The sequence below is a fragment of the Chaetodon trifascialis genome, chromosome 2 (genome assembly GCF_039877785.1).
Source record: "Chaetodon trifascialis isolate fChaTrf1 chromosome 2, fChaTrf1.hap1, whole genome shotgun sequence".
Lineage (NCBI taxonomy): Eukaryota > Metazoa > Chordata > Actinopteri > Chaetodontiformes > Chaetodontidae > Chaetodon > Chaetodon trifascialis.
The window spans coordinates 27974303-27997076 of record NC_092057.1 but is presented as its reverse complement, the minus strand read 5'-3'; the positions used below and the strand labels follow the sequence as shown (position 1 = coordinate 27997076).

Below are 22774 nucleotides of genomic sequence, written 5' to 3'. Positions count from 1 at the left end.
CAAATATGTTTATTTCCAAGACAGTCAGTTGTAGTTGATGGGTGTTATGAGGCTGACTCACTCAAGGAAACAATTAAGAGAAAAAGATTAACTTAGACTTCCTTCTGGAAAGTAAGATACAGTTCCCCAACCCATTCACCATTTACTGTATCATCTTGAGGAAACTCTCATTGTGTATGGAGTGAAGAAGACAAAAAAAGCCTTAAACAAATAAAAATATAATGTTCCAATATGTCTACCAGCTAGTCTCTAACTGTGTCTCTCTGCTTTTTGGTACTGGGCAGGTAGTGTATTATGAGTTTTAAGAGCCTTTTCACTGAAAACAGGTGCCTGCTGGGTCCAAAAATGACACTAAAGCCTCTTTCACATGCAGTCTATCCCTGATGGGCTATTTGAGAATGGGACCAGCGATCAATAGTCAGGAAAATATGTTCTGCCAGTTTCCCACCTCAAGACCTAATAGGCCTATCAGGGAAATCCCAGTATGGCTGTGTTGTGAACGAATGCTGTAACATTGCAGGGACAAGCATGGAAAGAATTCCATAAGTCTGATGGAAGATGCTTTCATGTGGAGCAAACGAAGCAATCACAAGACGCTGTCTCGCAAACTTGTTGAATATTAGATACATTACAAGAACATTGGCAATGGACAAAAACAGCTCCTCACCATTTTCCTGAAAATATACACATGCCCACATACAGAACTGCCTTGGTGTCCGTAAGTGTATCACCGCCATCTGCTGGACTGTCGCTCGCTCTATGTATTCTGGCATTGCCATGGTATGTGTGAACAAGTGCAAGAGGGAAACGATCCTGAATGTAGCTGCTTGTGTGAATAGTGAAAATCACTAGAGGTGCCTGAAAGGTTATTCCAGTAGTTTATTGGCAACTATGTGTGAACAAGGTTTAAGAGAGCAGTGAGAGTGAACCAAACAGTGAAGTTGAGGGCTAGACAGCTAAATAAGGAAACTCATTATCATATCATATAATAATATATAGGGCTGCACGGTGGCGCAGCAGGTAGTGCGCGTGCCTCACAGCAATAAGGTAGCTGGCTCGATCCCTAGGCGGGGCCTTTTGCATGTTCTTCCCGTGCATGCGTGGGTTCTCTCCAGGCACTCCGGCTTCCTCCCACAGACCAAAAACATGCTCATTAGGTTAATTGGTGACTCTAAATTGCCCCTAGGTGTGAGTGTGAATGGCTGTCTGTGAATATATGTTGCCCTGCGATCGACTGGAGACTGGTCCAGGGTGTACCCCGCCTCTCGCCCGTTGACAGCTGGGATAGGCTCCAGCCCCCTGTGACCCCGAAAGGGATAAGCGGCATAGAAAATGGATGGATGGATGGATGGATGGATGGATGGATGGATAATAATATATAACAACGTTAATTCTCCGTAGGTTTATTACTTCAAGCAACCACTTTGACACTGTCACCTTATTTTCACATTGTCATTATTATAAGAATATAGATAAACCCACTTCAAATATTAGCACAAAAGTAAATATTTGAAGGCAGACCTACTGGTGTAGACCAGTATTTTCTTCTTATCTGTGTATGTCAGTGTGTGTGTGCCATCCCTGCATAAGTGAGTGCCCCACTTGGGCCACCCAAGTCAAAAAAAAGTCTGGGCATGTCCCTGAATGTTTTCAGTGAAATGCTTCAAATGAGGTCTGTGAATTAACTAAAGGAACAAGAAAACATTGTTGTTGACAGTTAGCATATATTTTGCAGTACATGAACAAATTTCTATTCACCTCCATTATTTTATGATGGCACTTTAAGCTCCTGTTGCCATGTTAACACGTCAGAAGAAAGATCAGTGGTGTGCTGGAAAGGGTTAAGAGGAAATACAACATAATTTACACAAGTGAAACTGTGTCTGTTCCACTGGATGACTTCAGAAGACCACATGTTAGCCACATATACCGGTTGTTGTTATATAATTCTGGCAACAAAACAAATCTTACTTTTATACATGTTTTTGACTGAATTTAACTGTTAAATACGCAGTTCCAGTAAAAAATCTCCCTAAATCAAATAAACAGGCAGTGTGTAGTGGACTGAATAAAGACAGATGTTGCAGATGGAAAAACAAAGTGAACCACAATGTTGATGGTTGCTGCAGGTCATCTTTGCCCAGGATGAATGTCTTTCAAATGACCAAACATAACAAATTAACCTGCCTCCTTCACTGCTCAGCTACACAGGGGACCTCGTTCACTGAGTCGACAGCTACTGTGTGAGCCACCCGCTGTTTACGCTGGTGAGTTTTAGCTTTCTATCATATGTTTTTTTTTCTTACCCATAAAATAGAATAATCCTCTTATGAATTTGTTTAAAGCTAATTTTCCTCTTTTTATTCTCTTGTCTGTCCCAGGGGAGCTAATAGGTATAGATTACCTATACCGACAGACAAGAAACTCCTCATTCTCCATCCTCCGTCTCCCCACCACCCTTACAACCACTCTCTGCTGCTGCAGCAACTGCTTCCTCTTGGCCACCTGCCATAACCCCAGCAGCACCTGAGCAACAACTGGTGAGTCTTTTTGAACATTTTTCAGTGCATATTTTGATGATTTGATTTACTGCATTCAACTGACTGTGGACACCACCATGCCCCCTGGACTTACTGCACTACCCTCCCAGCCACCTTGTCCTCTGCTTTTCAGGACCAGGGGGGTATTCCAGGTAGGAGGTTCAACAAACTCTGAGTTTATCCCTGAACTCTGAGTTGACTTACTCTGAGATGGGAAACTCTGAGTATCCGGTTCCAGGACAGCTGATCGCCCGCGAACAACCACTATAAAAAGCCATCATCAATAGAGCCCCGATACCACGAGTCACCATGACAACTGAAAAAAAAAAGAAAGAAAAAATATCAAGTTATTTTACCCCAATGGAGTTGGAGGTCTTATTGCAGGCCTATGTGGAGTATGAGCACATATTTCCGCGTAAATATATCACCGCTGCAGCAGCGAAGGAGAGAGAAACGGCATGGGAGAAAACTGCTACCCGAGACAACGCTTGAACGTTTGAATGTACTATTCCACTTACTTAATATTTAACCGTACTTAAGATGATTTTCATTTAGGTGCAATCCAACAGGGGAGAAAGAAGCAGCGAAAAATGAAATATAAAAACATCATTCAAAAAAGTAAGGCGTATTTTGCTAGGCTATGATTGTACCTCACTTTGATTTTAATTTTATTTTTTAATTGACTTAGGCTATTAAACAAAGTAAATATTAATTCAGTGGCGACTTCAAGTAGTAATTTAAACCCCAACATGTTGTTTTAACACGTCATCTCACTTAATATCCCACTTAGTAGATTAACACTTGATACAATGTTTACACATTTTTATTTTATAGGTATTGAGGTCATTTAAAATGTGACGATGTGTCCACGAACACTCAGTAAAATACTAATTTAAAAAAGATTAACATTTGAGTTCTGCTCAGCCAACAGAAAGAAGGCAGAGGCCCGAAAAACGGGTGGAGGGTCACATGCACTACCAAAGTATTCTGAAACAGTATCTTTTCCTTCATCACAGGATGATGATGATGATGATGGTGATGATGATGATGATGATGAAACACTGTCTGCTGCCACAGGGAGTGATCCAGAGAGGCCTACTGAAGTGTGTCTTAATATTATGTATAGCTACTGGCAGTGCTCTACCCATTCACATTCCTTTACATTCATGAGTGGAATTTGGAGTTTGACATGTACACTGAAGTGATGAGCATAGATAATGGACAAACAACAGGCACATTCTTGTCCTTCAACAGAACGTTTTGGCATTACCAGGAGGAGGGTCCATCATCTTCCACAGTGCAGCTTGACACAGTCAGATTTTTGGTCAATATCATGTTAAATCTGTTTGTAGAACTGTAGGATTTAAATATCATCCATAAGTTTCCCAGTTACCAGTGAAGGAGTTGTATAGAGTCCACTTCATGAAGAGTATAGAGAAAAGTGAAAAGGAAATGGTCCATCTGGATCGCCAGATTAGAAAAACGGACCTTGAAATTCTATTACTGGGATGCCAGTTGAGGTGGGTGCACTTCACAGGTGAAATATGTTAATGGATGGAACTATATTACAAATCCTAACTGCTGCTTTTGCACTTTTAGGGAATACAGAAGACCAAATCACATGTGAATTTGTCTTTATTTGACTGTTTTAATCAAAAGTAATTCCTGCTGATTAGGTCCCTTACAGCCCTTCCATCCTGCATGTCTGCAGGGTGGATGGGATGGTCATCCTCAGGGTCATTCATTTGTACAGCAGGGTGTTGCTCTCCTCTAATAGTTGCAATATTATGGAGAACAACACATGCCACAATGATGTCACATGCCCTCTCTGGGGTGACCCTGAGCTTACGCAGGCACTGGAACCAGGATTTGAGTATGCCTATGGCCATCTCAGCCCGGGCTCCAGTCCTGCAGTGGGCCACATTAAAACGTTGTTGGGGCCCCGGCTCAGGCTCAGGGTAAGGGGTCAACAGAGTGGGCTGACATGGATAGCCTTGACCCCCCAGTAGGTAGCCATCCAGCACTCCTGTAATTATAGAGGACACATTTGAGCGCATTAAAAAGGGAGACAAAGAACATTTGTACAACGTTTTAGCTTCCTTACCGCGTGCAAATCTGTTGCTCAGACTACACTCCCAGTAGATCTGGGAGTCATGTACAGAGCCAGGCCACCTGGCTTCTACATTTGTGATGATGTAGGCTGCATCACATATGATCTTCACAGTGCAGAGAATGACAGGAGTTACAGTGTATTGTAATGTATACATTTTCATGTACGTACATAATTTTAAACATGATAGGTCATAAATCTGGACATTGATGCTCTGAAAGTATTTTCTTTTCACATTGTGCCCTTTGTTTTCTGCAGGCGCAGTAACAGGAATTTGTGTCCCATCAATGCATCCTATCACACTTGAAGCCCTGCAAAATGACAGCTAATTAAGCTACTGAACCCACTCTGAGGTCGCAGCAGAATGTATATCATAATTTAAAATAAAAGAATATATGATTTCTACATCAGTCACCAGTCACTACCATCATTGGTAACAGGCGTTTCAGTGCGAGGATCACTTTCCTCACAGCTCTACACACTGTTGCCTTTCTGAAGTGTTCTGCATCCTCAACATTGTACAAAAAACTACCGTTTGCAAAAAGGAAAACGTAGCGCTATGCGTGAAATTTGCTGTGATGTGAGCGTACGTCCGTGGCATGTGAGGTTGGTGATGTATGGCCGGAGAATGTGATCCAGATAAATTGTACCGTCTGATGAAAAGCGGTAGCGTTCGAACAGATATTCCTCTGGAAATGACGGGACACTAAACAAGGTCGGAAGATTCTCTCATGACGTAAAGCATTTCGAATCAGTTGGGCTTCGATATCAATCGGATTGGGAATGAACGGGCAATCCATGTCTACCAGCTTTCTTCATGTGGGAGGAGACAGGTAGAAACTCAGGGTTTCTTAAAGTAAACCTGCCAGCGAGCAGGTAACAGAGTCTGTTACCATGGTGACTGACTCAGAGTTTCAGTTACCTCTCTCTCTGGAACGGAAAACTCAGTTTCCCTCATCTCAGGGTTAACTTAATCTGAGTTTTCACATAACCCACTTTCTGGAATACCCCCCAGGATAAGTGACTGAGCTGAGTTCAACCAATCCAAAACATGAGCGTCCAGGCCTAATCGGTTGCACAAAGACCAAGTCAGGATGAGCAGACACGGTGTAATGTTGTGGACAATGCCATGTCTGGTGGTCAACTTAGTTTTTGTTTTATTCTCCGGTCTCAACAACAACACAGTGACAACACCACAAAGCTACAGTGCCACCTAGGGAACATACCGAGTATTGCAGCTCTTATATTGAATACACTACATCTCCTTTTCTCAAGATTATTTTTTCACATCCCTGTAGAAGAATGTTATAACAGTTGTGAAACAGGTAATTTACTGTATTGCCCCAAAAGCACTTCAAACATTCTACAGTCCTGACAAGACTTATTTAACATTAGAATTCTCATTATCAAAATGCCAAACTCACTATAGTCTTCTCATATTTTGCATACACTGTAAAACCCGATAAGTTAGTTGAACTCAAACCATTTGAGGAAACCGATTGCCTTGAACCATTTAAGTTTACTAACTTAAATCAAATATTTTTCTGTAGTTGAGCTGTTTAAGTTATATGAAATCAAACATTCATTGTCATGGTAACTTGGGTAAATTAAGTTAAAATTATCATTCCACTCAGTTAATGAACTTAAAACTAATAAGTACTTTATACTTATATGTAACAGTTCAATAAACAACTTTAAAATGTGTTAACTGAATTGATCAGGATCAAATAACAAAACTTAAATGGCTCTCATGCAATTAAATGTTACCCTTTAAGTTGAGCTACTTTGTTTACCCTCACCACATTAACTATTACATTCTAGTTCTGACAACTCAGTTCATTTGAGGGAATCAATACAATTTGTTCAATTAACACAATGCAAACTCAGAATGTGCGTCACAATCAAGATTTATTTAGTTACTAAATAACCACAATCAAAACAGAGCTGCCTCTCTGAGGTCACAGTACAGGCTCGTCTTAACAGAAATGACACCATACAAATATGAATGTCCAGACAAAATAAATTCAGAGCCAGCAGATTCAAATGATCAGCTTGTTATCAAGCCACTACAGAGCTTGATAACAAGCTGATCATTTGAATCAGGTGTGTTGCAGCAGGAAAACATCTAAAACATGCAGGACAGGGGGTCTTGAGGACTGGACTTGAGAACCACTGATCTAGGACTTTATTCCAGCTCATTTTTAAGGCCAGTTGTTAAGGCCTGAGCTGCTTCCTGCCATAATACAGTCTAGGAGGATAACATGAATGAACTTGAGCTTCTCCAGGTACTGTACTTCAAATTGAGTGCATACACCAGTATCATATTACCTGAACAGTGGTAACACCATATGCATAATACAATTATTAACCATACACAACCATTTCTGTGCAAACAATATAAATCAACTGGCAGCAACAAGTTATTTTGTTGTATTACCATTTACAAACAACTACAGCCTTCCTTTGGCACTTTACTCTAGCTCATTTTTTAAGGCAAGTAGTTTAGGCCTGAGCTGCCTCCTGCCATCATCTAGGTCAAGGAGGATGACCTGGATGAACTCGAAGAAGCCACTGAGCTTCTCTGGGTACTGCAAATGCAGTGCATACACCAATGCAAACAAAAGCACCAGTGCATCTGTCCAGGATCTATGTGCCATGACCACCATGTCTTCAAGAACAATCAACACTTGCTGTGTTTGAAAGGGAACTTGAAGCACCTCCTCCTCGTCCACTACTGCCACCAGAGCCAATGCTCCCTCCTGGGCGGCTTCCAGCTCTTCCTGAAAACAGAGAAAGGGATGTGTCATGTACTGTACAATTTTACAAATCAAATTTGTTAAAGGGATGGTTTCTTTTGACATGAATCTATGACATCCCCATAATCAGTCTTGTGAATCAACAGTGACTTTCCCCCAACTGTATCCTGTGAGTGGAGTTCCGGAAAGTAAACCAATCTGTTAAATTAATCTTGCGCATGATGAGACTTAATTTGAACCACATATTAAAAAAGGAAAGTGACCCTTGCATGCTTGGATGTCAAGAACACACCTTGCATGTTCTGAACACGTCTGATGAATCCTCCTTTAAATAGTGTGGTAGGCCGACCAGGGCTGCTGTTCGAGCTGCACAGATGTCATTTTTGTCCTGTTGCATAAAGACAGGAAATGCATAGGAAATGTTAGTGTTTGCTCTTTCAACATTCAATAACATAATGCATGAAATAATTAAAAAAAACAAAAACCTGTTCTTCAAATGCCATCATAACAGCTTCCATCTTCTGTCCAAAACTGCCAGTCTTCCTCTTTTTGTAGAGCTGTAGCAGCTGAGGTGTATACTTGTCAAGTGCAGCATAGAATGTAGATGGCAGATTCAGATTTGTGATCCTATGGAATTCACTGTAGAGCTGCATGAAAAACAAAAGACATGGCAAGACAAGTTTATTTATATATCCCATTTTAAAGAGAGTTTGTCTCAATGCTCTTCACACAGCATCATTACAACATCCTCTGCCCTTTGATCCTCACATTGACAGAAGAAAAACTCTCATGACCAATCAGAGGAGGATCTCAGTGAGAGACAGGGATCCTGCTCCCAAAACGGGCAGATGTGCAATGGATGTTGTGTATAGACAAGAAAAAACAACAACAAATGATATTCAGACAAAACAACATAACATAACAAATAGAACTACTTTTTTTAACTCACTTGTGCTTCACAAAACAGTGCAGGCCATCTTTCCTTTAGTACAGCAACTGGGGGAGCTGAATTGATTATTTCTTCACGCCTGAGTGCAAAGGTGCGTTGCATATGTTGGTGGATGGATATCATGTCTCTTTCCATCGAGGACTTCTTGAACTGCTCGACAACTGCCAGCCTTTGGGTCTCAAGTGACTGCGTTGTTTCTCCATGGGGATAGTTGGGAAGGAAGTTAATTTCTCCTCTTCTGGGTCTTTTAATTCTGGCCCTGGATGCTGCACCCTCAGGGTTTGTCCTGCTACGCTTTCCTGCATTCACAGCCACATCCTTTATGCCAGCTCTGCTCAGTTTCGTTCTGTAGTTTCCCATCTTAAATCGCAAACTGTTCTGCCAGCCCTCATAGCCTCTTTCTGATCCAGTTTCTTTCAAACACGGGTGTTTGCTCACGAGAGCTTCTGCAGCCAACCCAATCTGTTTGGTACTAGGATACGCTTTGTGCTTATATATTTCAGCAGCCATTACATCCAGTATGTTGTGCTTTTGATCCCTGGTCAACCTGACAGTTTTTCCCTCTTGCATAAAGGTAGAGTTGCCCTCTTTTAGAGTATACTCAACCTCATACGAGAAACTTGGAACAACAAAGGTAGCTGGCCAACGGCAAAGCCGTTCTGGTGAGTCTGTATTATCAGACAGTAACACAGTGTCATCTGTGCTAGTTGAACTCAGATCTGACTCAATAACTCGAACTATCTTAACAGTTGCCTTTGCAGGTAAATCCTCCATGTTAACTAAATTGCAAAGGGCATTGTCAAACTCTGGGTCTTGAAACTGGAGGCGAAAGTCAAAGGCCAGATTCAACTTATCTTTCACCTCAAATATGAGGGCATTTACAGTTTCAGGACGGGAGGGCAGAATGAGCCTCTCAGCATTGACATCATCAAGAATGACCCTAAGTTTGAGAACATCACTTGCTTCCATTTCTCCAGTGTTGGGGAAGCCTGAAACATACAAAGAGAAGAAGAAAAAATATGTCAATGCTCTTGTTTCCACTAGTGGCTAAACTACTTACACATATGGGTATATTCACTGAGGACATTCTTTTTATGTTGTACAGCAAGTTAAACACACATGTAGTCCAGCTAATAATTTTCTTACTTTTAGGATGCATACAAAGAATATGAGCCTATAATTGTGGCTCACAGTAGACATCACCTTTACTCACTCTGTCACGGGTGAACTTCTCTTCATAGAAGGGTGAGGGTCCAAAGATCATCAGTGTTGCTCTTTCATTCAGTCACTGGAATGAAGTGTTTAGTTATTAGAATCAGCCTGCCTGAAACTTTGTATGCAATATGTGGCATTTGATCAGTTAGCTGACTCAGAGATTTCACAGAATGGCTTTTGCTTTTATCATCTGTTAGCTCATACAACCGCAAATGCTGAACATACCATGTCTCATAGTCTTTCAACAGAAAGAAGATGTCACTTCCAATAAGCAATATGTTTCTGATCTCTTCAAACTTGGGCAAGGCAGCATGTGACCCACTACATACAAACATGCCTACAACAAAGGTTGTGCCTTGAATGGTTGCCTGTTTTGTGCCATATACACTGCTGCCGTCTGTGATGCTTGACAGTACTGGGTGTGTATCAATAGGCAATGACTCAATAAATATGGATTGCACGTTTGAAGTCTGTACTGGTGGCTTGAAAAATCTCTGTGATGACAGGTAGAAGGCCATCATGTTTTGGTGTCTCTCTGCCAAGGTTTTTAATACATTTTTGTAGTTGTTGGTGTCACGAACTATTTTCTTAAAAACCTTGTGCTTCCCCTCAAATCTCATTGCCCAGAGATGCACAAGAGGGCCAAAGCACTTTATGAGAAAAGGATAGTGTTCGATGTAATGATGCTTTGGTCGCAATCTTAAGTTGGGGAACACTTCCTGAAGGAGTTGCCTGTGATCTAAAATCTTGCTGGCCATGTACTGAATTGTATCATCTGTGAAACTATGACAAACAGCAAGCTCAACGATATCTTTTAGTTCCATTAGGACCTCCCATATTTTGTCCCCTTCTGGCACTCTGAAGCCAATGAGAACAGGTAACAGTCTAAGAAGAGTATGGTTCTCGTGCCCATTTCCACCAATTGTTCCCCGAGAAGCAAAATTTTGAGGAACTGGGTGAGGACGGTCAACCTTATCAGAATGCTGGTAGGGAAAACAGAGAATTGCTTTATTCAGCTCCTCCAACGTGAAATATTTTTTTGAAATCAAACCTTTCAAGCAGTGTGCCAGCTCCACGGGGACCACTCCTTCAAACAAATCGTGGAGGACATCTGGCGGAAATCCTGTAATGGGATGGAAGAAGGAGAGATGGTCAGACAGAACGCAACTCCGTTTTACACCATAATTGTCCTCAGTTTCATTTGTCTGTAATTCTTGAACCAGATAATCATGGGAATCTTTTCTTCTCATTTCAAATCCACCAGTCACTGCATCCGAGTTCTGCATTTCTGTCTGGGTGGCAAGGCAGAATCTGCAGAAATAGGTTGACCTGAAACTCTCATTAAAACCAGCTAGCCCATGGGCTGCAAGGTTATCGGCCACAACAGAGTAGACTGTGCCTTTGAGACAGTCACCAAATGTTTCAATGTAGACACCCACTTCTTCAAGTGTTTTGAGGTCAGCCAAGAGGGGTGCAAAAACCTTTTGATATCCAAACTGTCGTACATCATTTGAGTTGCACAAAAGAGCCAGCTGGGTAGAATGGAGGACTGAGCGATACTTAGCTGGTATATTAGCCAATGTCCAGTACACACCACATACTTTGTGAATTTTTTTTGACGTTCCGAGAGGGTTTGCAATTTCGAAATCATCAACATAGAGAATTATTGATAATTTATCACCCTCATCTGAAAGAAGCTGATTTTCCCGATAGTGGGAGCCATCACAATGGGAAAAGTACTGTCCAGGCACATGTGGTGTGCTTTCTTTCACTTTTTCATGTACATCACGTTTTTGCAACAACTGCTGTAAGGATGTAAGAACAGGCACATACATGTAGGTGTGCTGTGATGACTCAATTAGGTATTCAACAGGCTTAACATATGGAAACTTTTCCTCAACGTAAGATTTTCTCCTCTTAGCTGTTGACAGCGGTCCCTCAGAGGTAATAGATTTGTGTAGAACATTGCTCTCTGAAACTGCCTGGACAATCTCACTTACAAGTGAGTCAGTGAAAGTGCAGTCATGTTTTTTCAGTATTTTGATCACAGCTTCTCTGACGATTGGTTCTGACAGTGAAAACAACTCATCAATGTGGTCAATAATTTCCTGTATTGCCATCTGTGATACATGAAGAATTGTTTGCATTTTCAAAAAGAAAGCAGCCAGATTGTACTGTAACTGCTCTGCTAATCCCTCAGTGCTGATACCTGTTACTGGGGCAGCATCATCATCACCACCATCATCATGTGATTGCTCCACAGAGTCACGTTCCAGGTCACTATGGGAAACATCTGGAACACTTTGCACTACAACTGCTACATCATAGTCTGATGCATTTTGATGCTCTCTGCATTTGTGTGCATTGTATGTGGAGTAAACATTTGTTTTAAACTTACAAGCCGTAAATGGACAAGGTACCATTTCCTTTTTCCTTAAATGTCCCCTTAGATGAATGTACATTTCCCTCTCAACAAATGGCTGTTTAAATTCACAAACAGGGCAATGAAATGCTCGATCAGTCATCAAATCAGGACTATCACCACCTACCACTCTTCTAGCTGAATGACTTCGGGACAAATGGACTTTGAGTGAATTGAAAGTACTAAATGTACACATGCAACTGGTGTACAGGCAAGGTAGAGGTGAAACCGTCGAAAATTGGCCATGGTTGAGTCTGTAATGTCTCAGTAACTGTATTTTAGAGCAGCTGGAAAACGAACACAGCTTACATTTCCACATATTTAAAGCAAACAATCTATCTTGAAGTTGGCTGAGTATGGGTAAACTCGTTTTTTCTGTCCACTGTAGAACTAAGTTGTCTGTTTTTTTCTTTTTTTCTCCCTCACTGAAGCGCCAAATGGAGTCTGGGCTCTGCTTAATCAATTTCAGGGTTCTTACATTAACGTTACAATAACGTTCCTACATGGAAGCCCTGGAAACTAACACACATATATACATACAACTAACATATGCTGTACACTGGCACTCGGCAGCCGTCGTTCTTCAACAGGTTTCAAAAAATCACGACGGTTATTTTTTTTTAATCAAGCTAGGCTATGGCTAGGACTCTGCATAAAGTTTGAAATGCTAATAACCCGCACACCAGCGCATACGCATATACTTAAGTCAAACAGCCTGACAAACAAAGAGCTTGCTCAACAAACGTACCAGATAAGAAATATATCGCAAGAAAGTGAAGTTACCTGGTGAGAAGCAGAGCTCAGGTGGGGCTGAGAGGAGAGCAGTGCAGCCGCAGTCGTTAGCGCCACTTCCTCTGATTACGCCGCCAGATATCCAATCAGGCTTCGGTCCCAGGGTCCGCGGCGTCGGTTCAAAACATACATAAAAAAATAGGCTGACGCAGTTGATGGCGGAGTTATCCAGGTGCCGTCTTAAACACACATAGTTTGACTGCTTCAAGTGTGGAAAAAGACAGCGTCATAGAGACAACCTACACACACTGCCACTATAGTTGCTATCACTCAGCACAAACTCCGCTAGCTCAATGCTAACATATAATGTAAAACGCCATAGACGGGCTAACGAATTAGCATCGCTATTGCCATTTGACAGCAACCAGACAGCAATAGTAGTAAAGCATAATTCTGTAGAACTGTGAATGTGTCACTTTATACAGTGAGAGTTTTAATATTTTTCATGCGAGAAAGACGCTGTTTAGACCCAAGTCTGTGAGCCAGTTTATCCAGATAGCACTAATTGGGAAACTTACTTCAACGTTTTGAAAGAATTGTAGAGCCACTGTGGGTGGTCCCCAGCAGCAGCAGCAGAGTCTGTTGAACCTATCGTCCGGCCGGTCCGGACCATTCCGACCAGTGTCATCCCAAGGGAGGAAAATGAGTGGAATAACGTATCTGCACTGCGCGTTTACTGCTGGTTGAATTCCATTCAGGAGGTAAATGTTTGATGGAATGATGACTGTGGCAGTATTTTTTTCTGAATTAAAAGTGAAGAAGAGCAGTGCTGTGTTGGCTATTATGTACAGAAATCACCAAATAAATGTTTTAACTGGTCGCTCTACGTGAATTCTTTATTGGTTAACATAGTTATGGTACAAGGCAAAGATGATTATTGACAGGACTTAAATTTCTTTATAACCCTAATGGTGTTAACTTAATCAAAATGAGTTGGGAGAATGAACAGAGTTGCATCACCAACACTTAAATGCTCCAAAACGTTAAGTTCACTTAAAGCAACCGAGTTATTACGTCAATATTTCACTTTTGAGTTGGTTAAATTTATGTGAATGAGTTACCGTGACTTTTTTCAAAGTTTGAGTTACTGTAACTCTTTTCTTTTATTAACATGTACTGTTAGGTTTTACAGTGTATCAGAAAAGCAATTAACTTCAACACAACACTCTGTATTTTCAATTTTAACAGAAAATATCTCTACTTCAACGTCATTACCAAAATTAAAAGATCACAATCAGTATACAACAGCTAAATGTGTTACCAACTCTTTTTTTTTTCTCTGTTATTATTATTTACACACAATTCCTTTATTCAAACCTTGAACCAAACCATAACAGTCTGTACGTTAGCCTGTTCTAATTACTCTATATAACGTTTTGGCACTCTTACTGGTCTTCCACAGCGTGTTGTAGTCACAGGGCCATTTACAGTATTATCAGTCACTACTTTTGGACTGGGTGGTGCAGTGGAACAGTCTGGTGTAGGACTGGGTGGATCAGCACTTGGCAAAGTGTCTTGTCCCACACGACCTGGGTGCTCTGATTGAGTGTCATCAGGTGTCTCTGGGAAAGAAGTCTCTTTAGTTTTGAGCAGGTGTCTGCGATTCCTTCTGTACACTTGTCCACCTGTTGTTTTGACTATGTAGGATCTCGGCAAGTTGTGTTTCTTTATCACTGTAGCTGGTTCCCACTTGCTGCCTTGTCTAATCCTCACATGTTCACCATCTTGGAGATGAGGCAGTGTCCTGGTTCATTGATCAAAGTAATGTTTCTGTCTTTGTTGTCTGTTCACAAGGTTGCTCCTAACATTGTCATAGAGAGCTGGCTGCAACAATGTCTTTGTCACTGGTAATTTTGATTTGAGCCTTCTCCCCATGAGCATCTGAGCAGGTGAGAGGCCAACCCCGCTCAGTGGCATGTTCCTGTATTCCAGCAGGGCCAAGTATGGGTCTCTAGAGCTGTCCTGTGCTTTTCTCAGCAGGTTTTTTACTGTCTGAACAGTTCTCTCAACTTGCACATTCGACTGTGGAAACGTCGGACTGGAGGTGGTGTGTTTGAAACCCCAGTCAGTGCTGAAGTCCACCATCTCCTGGCTCACCAGCTGTCTACCATTGTCTGAGAATAACTTATCTGGCACACCATATATTGCAAAGACAGATTTGAGTGCAATGATTATATGCTTGCTTGAGGTTCCACTCAGCTTGACAATCTCTGGAAACTTTGTAAAATAATCCACACACAATAAAAACTCTACATCATCGTGACATGAGTGGCTCTTTAGGATTCTCGTTTTTGTGTGCATTGCATACAGCACAATGAGCCACAACTTCCTCTATCTCTTTTGCCATGCCTGGCCAGTACAGTACATCATGGGCTCTCTCTTTACACTTAACTATACCCATGTGTGACTCGTGGATTTTTCTAAGCATTTCACTTCTCAGTGTGTGTGGAACTACTAACCTTGAGTTCTTGAATATGAGTCCATCAACATAGCACAGTTCTTCTCTAAATGTCCAGTATTGTTCAATTTTGTCTGGAAGCTGTCTCTGTTTATCTGGCCATCCTTTCAGAATTGCATTTGCGACCAGTCCCAACTCTGCATCTTCTTCCGTGGCCTTTCTGAATTCCTGCAACTTTTCCTCTGATACTGGAAGTTGCTGGTTGACAAAGTTAACTTCCAGCTCCTCATCAAGAAGTTTCTCATTTTGTTCTTTCAGAAACACTCTGCTTAGAGCATCAGCGATATGCATTTCCTTGCCTGGTTTGTATTTGACTTCAAGACTGTACTTTTGTAACCTCGTGAGCATTCTTTGTAGTCTGGCTGGGGCACTGAGAAGTGATTTTTTGAATATCACTTCCAGTGGTTTATGATCACTTTCTACATGTACATGTCTACCATATAGATATTGGTGAAACTTCTCACAGCCCAATACAGTAGCAAGCAATTCTTTCTCAATTTGGGCGTAACGTTTTTGACAGTCAGTTAATGCCCTGGAGCCATATGCCACTGGATGTCCCTCTTAAGGTAGCACAGCTCCCTAACCCTCAGAGCTTGCATCAACAGATAATGTAACTGGCTTGTCGACATCATAGTACTTGAGTACTGGTGCTTGGCTGATGAGAACTTTTAGTTTGTCAAAACTTTGTTGTTGTTCTGTCCCCCAGTGCCATTCCACATTTCCTTCCAGTTTCCTCAGAGGGGCGCTTATGTCTGAGAGGTTAGGGATGAAATTGGAGAGGTATTGTAGTAACCCAGTGAACCTCTGGAGCGCAGCTTTATCCTCTGGTGCAGGCATGTCTTGAATGGCTCTGATCTTTTCAGGATCAGGCTTGAGTCCTTCCTTACTGAGCACATGTCCAATGTAAGTGATTTCAGTCATTCTTATTTTACACTTACTTTTATTCAGTTTCAGATGAATGCTTCTGAGGCGGTCTAGCAGTTGCCTCAAACGACTGTCATGCTGCTCTATGCTCTCTCCCCAAACCTGAATATCATCTATTACATTGACTACACCCTCTAGCCCTTCTAGGTGTCTGGCCATGCACCTCTGGAACACCTCTGGTGCTGATGATATCTCAAATGGAAGTCTTTTGAATCGATATCTACCAAATGGTGTATTGAAGGTACACAGGTGAGAGCTTTGTTCATCTAGTTGGATTTGCCAAAATCCATGATTTGCATCTAAAACTGAAAAGAATTTGGCATTTGGCATTTGAGCTACCACTTCTTCTATTGTGCGCAGTGGATGATGTTCTCTCTTAATGGCTGTATTGAGGTCTTGTGGGTCAATACAGATCTGAACTTTGTTAGGTTTTGTTACAGTCACCATACTGTTCACCCAATCTGTAGGTTCAGTTTGTTTGGTTATCACCCCCAAACTTTCCATTCTTTTCAGCTCAGTTTCAATCTTGTCTTTTAGTGCGACAGGAACTTTTCTGGGTGCATGAACAACTGGAGTAACATCTGGATCTGTCTTGATGTGTGTGCACTCCTGGTAAGCAGCCTCATCCAGTGAACAAGTCCTCATATTCACTGAGAATGTCACTTAAAGTACATGTAGTCTTTTGACAAGACCCATTTCTTCACATGACTGTCCTCCCAGAATTGCAGGTGCCTTGTTCTTTATTACTTCAAATTCCACATCATACTTTTTTTCTTTGTACTGTCATGTCAACATGATTTTTCCTTTAGCTTGGATTTTGTGACCTGCATATGCAACAAGCTTGGAATGTGATTTGCTCACCTTTTAGTCCAATCTCAGCTTTCTGAGGTCACTCAAGGAAATGACGTTACAGTCAGCTCCCGTATCCAGCCTGATTTTCAAAACTTTCTTGTTGTCAATCAGATTTTCTTGCCACTTTTCTTTCTTTGCATCCACAGTATTGATCTGTGAGACTGGGTGGTCATGTTTTCCTGCTTGGATTGAGCCAATAAAGAATTCTTCATCATCGGCCTCGGCCTTATTTATGTGTTGCACTTTATGGATATCTGTGTGTCTTCTTGAATTACACATTTTTGCATAGTGATTTTTCTTGTGGCAGGCTTTGCACACTTGTCCGTATGCAGGACATTTCCTTGGCTCATGTCTGTTTCCACATCTGGTGCAGTTTCCTTGATTTTTCATCTTTGTACTCTGTGATGTAGCACCATTATTTTTTGTTTGTCATGGTGTTTTTGCTTGGTGACTTTGTGAATTTCGACCTCTTCATGTAGACTTTTAAGCTGAGTCTGAGTTAGCTCACTGGCTCTACAAATGTCTATTGCTTTGTTTAGCGTGAGGTCAGGTTCTCTTAGTAGTCGTCCTCTAACTTGATCATCCGTGATGCCACACACGATTCGACCCCGAATCAGTGAGTCTGAGAGATGCTCAAACTCACAGTCTCTTGCTTTATTCTTCAAATCAGTCACATATGCATCAGTACTTTCAAATTTTCCTTGTACTCGTGTGAAGAATAAATGTCTTAAATATGTCACATTTTTCCGTGGCTCACAATGTTGGCGAAACAGCTCTTTCACAACGTCATAGTCATCCACGTCTCCATCGAAGTCAGACGTATTAAATACCTTAATTGCTTCGTCACCGGCCACATGCAGGAACGTGGCTCTTTTCACTTTGTCCAACTTTTCATTAATTCCGCTGGTGACGAGAAAAAGTTCAAACCTCTGGATCCAGATCCTCCAATTTTCCGCTAGATTTCCTTCTAGACTTAGTGAGGTCGGGGGTTTCATCTGCTCCATTTCTTTCTTCTTTTTTCAGTTTTACTCTGACATCATGTAATATATGTTGTGGACGATGCCATGTCTGGTGGTCAACTTAGTTTTTGTTTTATTCTCCGGTCTCAACAACAACACAGTAACAACACCACAAAGCTACAGTGCCACCTAGGAAACATACCGAGTATTGCAGCTCTTATATTGAATACACTACACACGGATTCAACAAGCCAGGTGAAACCTATCCTTGATAAGTATGTGCACGCGGCTTCCTCAAATAGACCCCGCCATCGATAATTTCCCCCATCGGAGGCAGAAGTCCTCATGGAGGCTTACGAGGAGGTGAAGGACCAAATTAGAAAAAAAAGAAAGGCAACACTGCCACAGTTATAAAACAACGAGAGAAAGCGTGGCAAAGTATTGCAGATTGCCTGAATGCGTAAGTAGCGCACAAATACCCACTCACTGCTCCGCTGAAACCATCACAATTACAATCCAAATAGTTGATTAACATCTCCGAAAACGTAGTTGTACTCTGATTATGAATCAGTTGAAATTGTAAGTGAAATTGTGTAAATGTAACTCCATCAGACTGTATAACTCCTTGTAATACCATGGTCTGGGTGAATACTCGATTCTGATTGGCTGCAGGGTGTCCGTTAAAAAGTGTTGTAGGACACCTATAAAAAATTCTGGTCAAATAGCCTGATTGTTCTAAATTACTGTGCTGGCTCAAATGCTAGTTGGTAACCGTGGCAACAGAAACTGTCTTACTTACTTACTTGATACAGAGTGAATGGTGGATAATATTTATAAAAACGATTTAGGAGAGACTTACTTGCTCGATAAACATTTAATGATCAGAGTGAATGGTGGATAATATTTCTTGCAATAAAAACGATTTAGGAAACTATCTGTGGACTTTGATTCTTTGAAACAAAATGTCACATCATCCTCTGGACACACACAAGCGGTAACTTGCACTTGCCCTCTGAAATGATACTTTGCATCACGTAACATAACGTTAAGCAATCATTGTAGCGGCCCACTTGGAATTAACACGCAAGACAAAGAGAGCTTCGACTGGTGTTCTTTTAATTCTCTCCTCTCTTGTCACCACTGGCTTTTGACACATTCTCTCACCTTATGACACTGTGAAAACTATGAAAACGGACAAAATACAAATGCCGTGGTGTTATATTTCAGAAAATAATGCATAAATCATGTTCACATTTTTAACTTAATAAACAATCATTTGTAGTAAACTCAAATAATAAATTTTACATGAAATAATCCTTTTTTTAAACAGTAATGAATTACAGCTCTTATGTAAACAAAAATAATGACAAATTCTCTTGTTTTAAACAACTCGTTTCACAAGGAATACACCATTAGTTTCCTCCTACCTCCTTCTGCTTTCCAAGGGCGCTAAACTTGAACTTAGCCTGCTAGCAGCCTGTCTTCCACACACACCTCGCGGTAACACTCCTTACACAAGATATACAAAAACACAAAAGGTACGAAGTGAATCACAATAAAATAACTTCCTGCAAGTTCCAACACAACATACAAGAAGTAAATAGTTCGTTTGCATATTTTACCAGCTCTGGAGCAACGTGGGCATGTCGTTTACTGAGACGGGAGCAAGAAGTCTGGCTTCGACAAAACAGGAAGTAGCAAAGTACGAGCGGCGCTCTTCAAAATAATAGCACAAAAATAAAGTGGCAGAACTAAATATCATAAACAAATCCACTTCCATTTACAATCATCTCACTTCCCTCCACTGATTAGGCCTAATATGACAGCTGCGGCCGACCGAGCTGCAGGTTCGGAGAGGCCACTTTCCACTATCCTGCTTTTGTGCAACCGGATCATGGATAAGTTTAGCCAGGAAAACCAACATATCCTGGCTTAATCCCTTATCCTAGTTTTGTGCAACGGGTCCGTAACAGTCACCTTTGTTTGCGCTTTGGTGCTGGTACTGACCCACCACCAGTACTTGACACTATTCTGTCTGTCTGTGCCATCCATATCCATGCTACCTGCACTCAAAAGACCAAGATTCCTTGCCAATAGAACATGCGCAGAACAAATTAATATTCCGCTCGATGGGGATATTCCGACAGGCGTATACATGACCAAATATTCGGGTTGGAAAAGGAATAACCCAGGAGTTGGGTTTTTCAAGTGCTTTCATGGCCGTGCGCAACCGGGTTGCAGTTGATATTCCGGTTATGAAAGGGTTACTTGACTGCATGTAAACATAGTGAGTGTTTACTTTCTGTGTTTTCCCACCCTTGTGATTGCCTGATTGTGTCCACCTGTGTGTAATTAGTTCTCCTCCCCTGTCTATTTGAGACTCAGTGTACACTTAGGGAAAACGCATATGTTTTCATGCAGTTTGGCCTCTCGTTTACTTGCAAACGGAGGTTTTTTTTTTCTCCACAGAAAACGATCATTTTTAAAAACTCCGGCCAAAATGGGGATTTCTGAAAATGCCAGTTATTTGTCGGCATGTAAACAGGGTTAAACGGCGTTTTAGGTTCCGAAATGTCACAACATGCGACTCAATACTTAGCGTCACGTGAGCGACCTATGTTTACACTCGCGCCCATAGGTTTGGCATAGTTTTGATGCGCTCGACAGTGTGTTTATGCGGGTTCATGTAAACGACAACATTTTTGAAAACAATGTTGTGTGCACAAAGTTATTTTTGAAAACGGAGGGGCCAAAATATCCGTTTTCCCTGCTACGTGTAAACGTAGGGTGAGTTAGTGTGTGGCCCTTTGTCGTGTCATCCCTTATGTGTGGCTTTCTGATTCTCTGTCCCTTGTGAGTATTTCAAGTCTAGTCCCTGGTTTCCCCATTTGTTAAATAATTGTTGTTTCCCTGGAGCTTGCTTTTGTTTTTGGATTTTTGTTTGCCTTATTGACTTTTACTTTGGATCTGACCTCACCTGCTTAACCCTCCTGTTAGTCTTTGTGTGAACCAACTCAGGGTGAGGAGGAAGAGATAGAAGCCTGCTACGTAACCACAGTAGTCACCAGCAACCTCAACTACCTGAGCTTTGACACCATACAAAGATTCACAGAGCCTGAAGACGTGCATTCAGTTCATTCAGATGTAGAGTCCCTGGGCGGACAGAAAGGACAGTTAGTCAAGAACACAAAAGACAATTTTATTTTATGGCACTCTCCAAAATAATTATAAAACAATTAGAACAGAACAATGGGAGCCCAAGTGGTAGGCCCGACACACAGGCGACACCACCCAGTAAAGATGACTTTAAAAATCGCACAGTGTAGGTGATTGTGGTAGGCAAAACAGCAGTCTGGCACTATTCTGGGAAGGGGAAACGACAAGTCAGTAAAACAAACTGATATAAATACCTCGGAGGGGATTAACCCTCCTACCTTCCCAGTTCAGTTTACCTCGGTCAATTTGAGGCCCTGCATGCAGTCAGCACCGGAAAGATTGACTGGCTCTCTGTAGCACAAATGGGATGGATGTCAACCCTCTTCTCCTAAAAGTGTTAGTTAATACATGAGACTACATATAATATAACAAATGCATTCCTCTCTCCCCAAATCCTCCATACCTGCACACCAGGGAAACTGTCACACCATTCACCCAGCTTCAGACAGACAGAGAGAGGGAATAATTAGATGTACCTGTGTTTATAAAAGCAGGAAGCTCTCAGCCCCACCCACAAGGGGCGGTGCTTTCAATCTGGCCTGAGGTAGTGGCCCTCACATTTGTTTGGTTTGCCTTATTTTGTAAAATAAATTATTTCAACTGCTTCCGCTTTGCCTTTTTGTGTAAGTCTGCATAATTGGGTTCGCTTCCTGGTTTTTCGATGGCCATTCATCCTAACACTACTGGGCCACCTGTCATAACCCCAGCAGCACCTGAGCACCAGCTGGTAAGTCTTTTTATGACAAGTTACTCTGACAGATGTGTTATTTCTCTGTGTTTCTGATTTTTATGTACTTATATTTACCAAGCTGTGGACAGCCTGGCAGAGTATTTGGTGGGGCTGAGGACTGAAACTGGACAAACACTGAGCAACCAGCAGGCCACCATCATCATAGCCCTGTGGCAGAACCTTCTGCCATACCATGAGCAACAAGTGTCATCGACTGCACAGCATCAGGTGTGGTTGACAACAGGACGCTCCAGGTTTTCTAAAGAGAAACCTGAATTTACACCAGGTATGGAGAGCATGACATGACATGACATGTCATGTCTTAGGATCAACAGGATCCCCTGCCCAGTGGCCAGACTGTTGTTATCTGCTAGACTCTCTTTATCAAACTCTAACATCCAAAAGAGCCCAAAAAGTAATGCAGAAAACTACTCTGCACACAACAAGCAACTGAAGAAGCAGGAATGCAGTATTCTTGCCTGCCTCTGTTCATGTTGCTCCTGTTTCTCCCAACTGTGCAGTTATGCCCCACAGCCTGCTTGTCATATCAGCCCATTACTGTAAGCATTTATCATCTCCATAACAGGTCTGGCATTTCAGAAAAATCAGTATTACAGAAATAACATATTATATATTCTGACAAATATTGTGTATGCCTGGCAAAGTGTTGATATTATTTATACACCAGCACAGCAGTGTTTCCTAGCTTGATTTTATTTTGGATTCATATTTATTTCATTTCATGGTGTTTGTCATACTTACGTGTGTGAGAGAATTAAGGTGTATATTTTGTAATTTGAACTTCATTTCTACAGCAGTACTTTTGACTTACTTCTACAAAACATATCTGT

General features: G+C 41.5%; 1 long non-coding RNA gene across 1 annotated transcript; it reads right to left on the bottom strand.

Moving 5' to 3' along the window:
• Window positions 1-7695: 7695 nt before the first annotated feature.
• Window positions 7696-8909, bottom strand: LOC139349750 (uncharacterized). The gene is made up of 3 exons (XR_011603477.1): window positions 8356-8909; window positions 7892-8053; window positions 7696-7794 (listed from the first exon to the last, which is right to left on the bottom strand). It is a non-coding gene; the product is annotated as an uncharacterized lncRNA (long non-coding RNA).
• Window positions 8910-22774: the final 13865 nt, after the last annotated feature.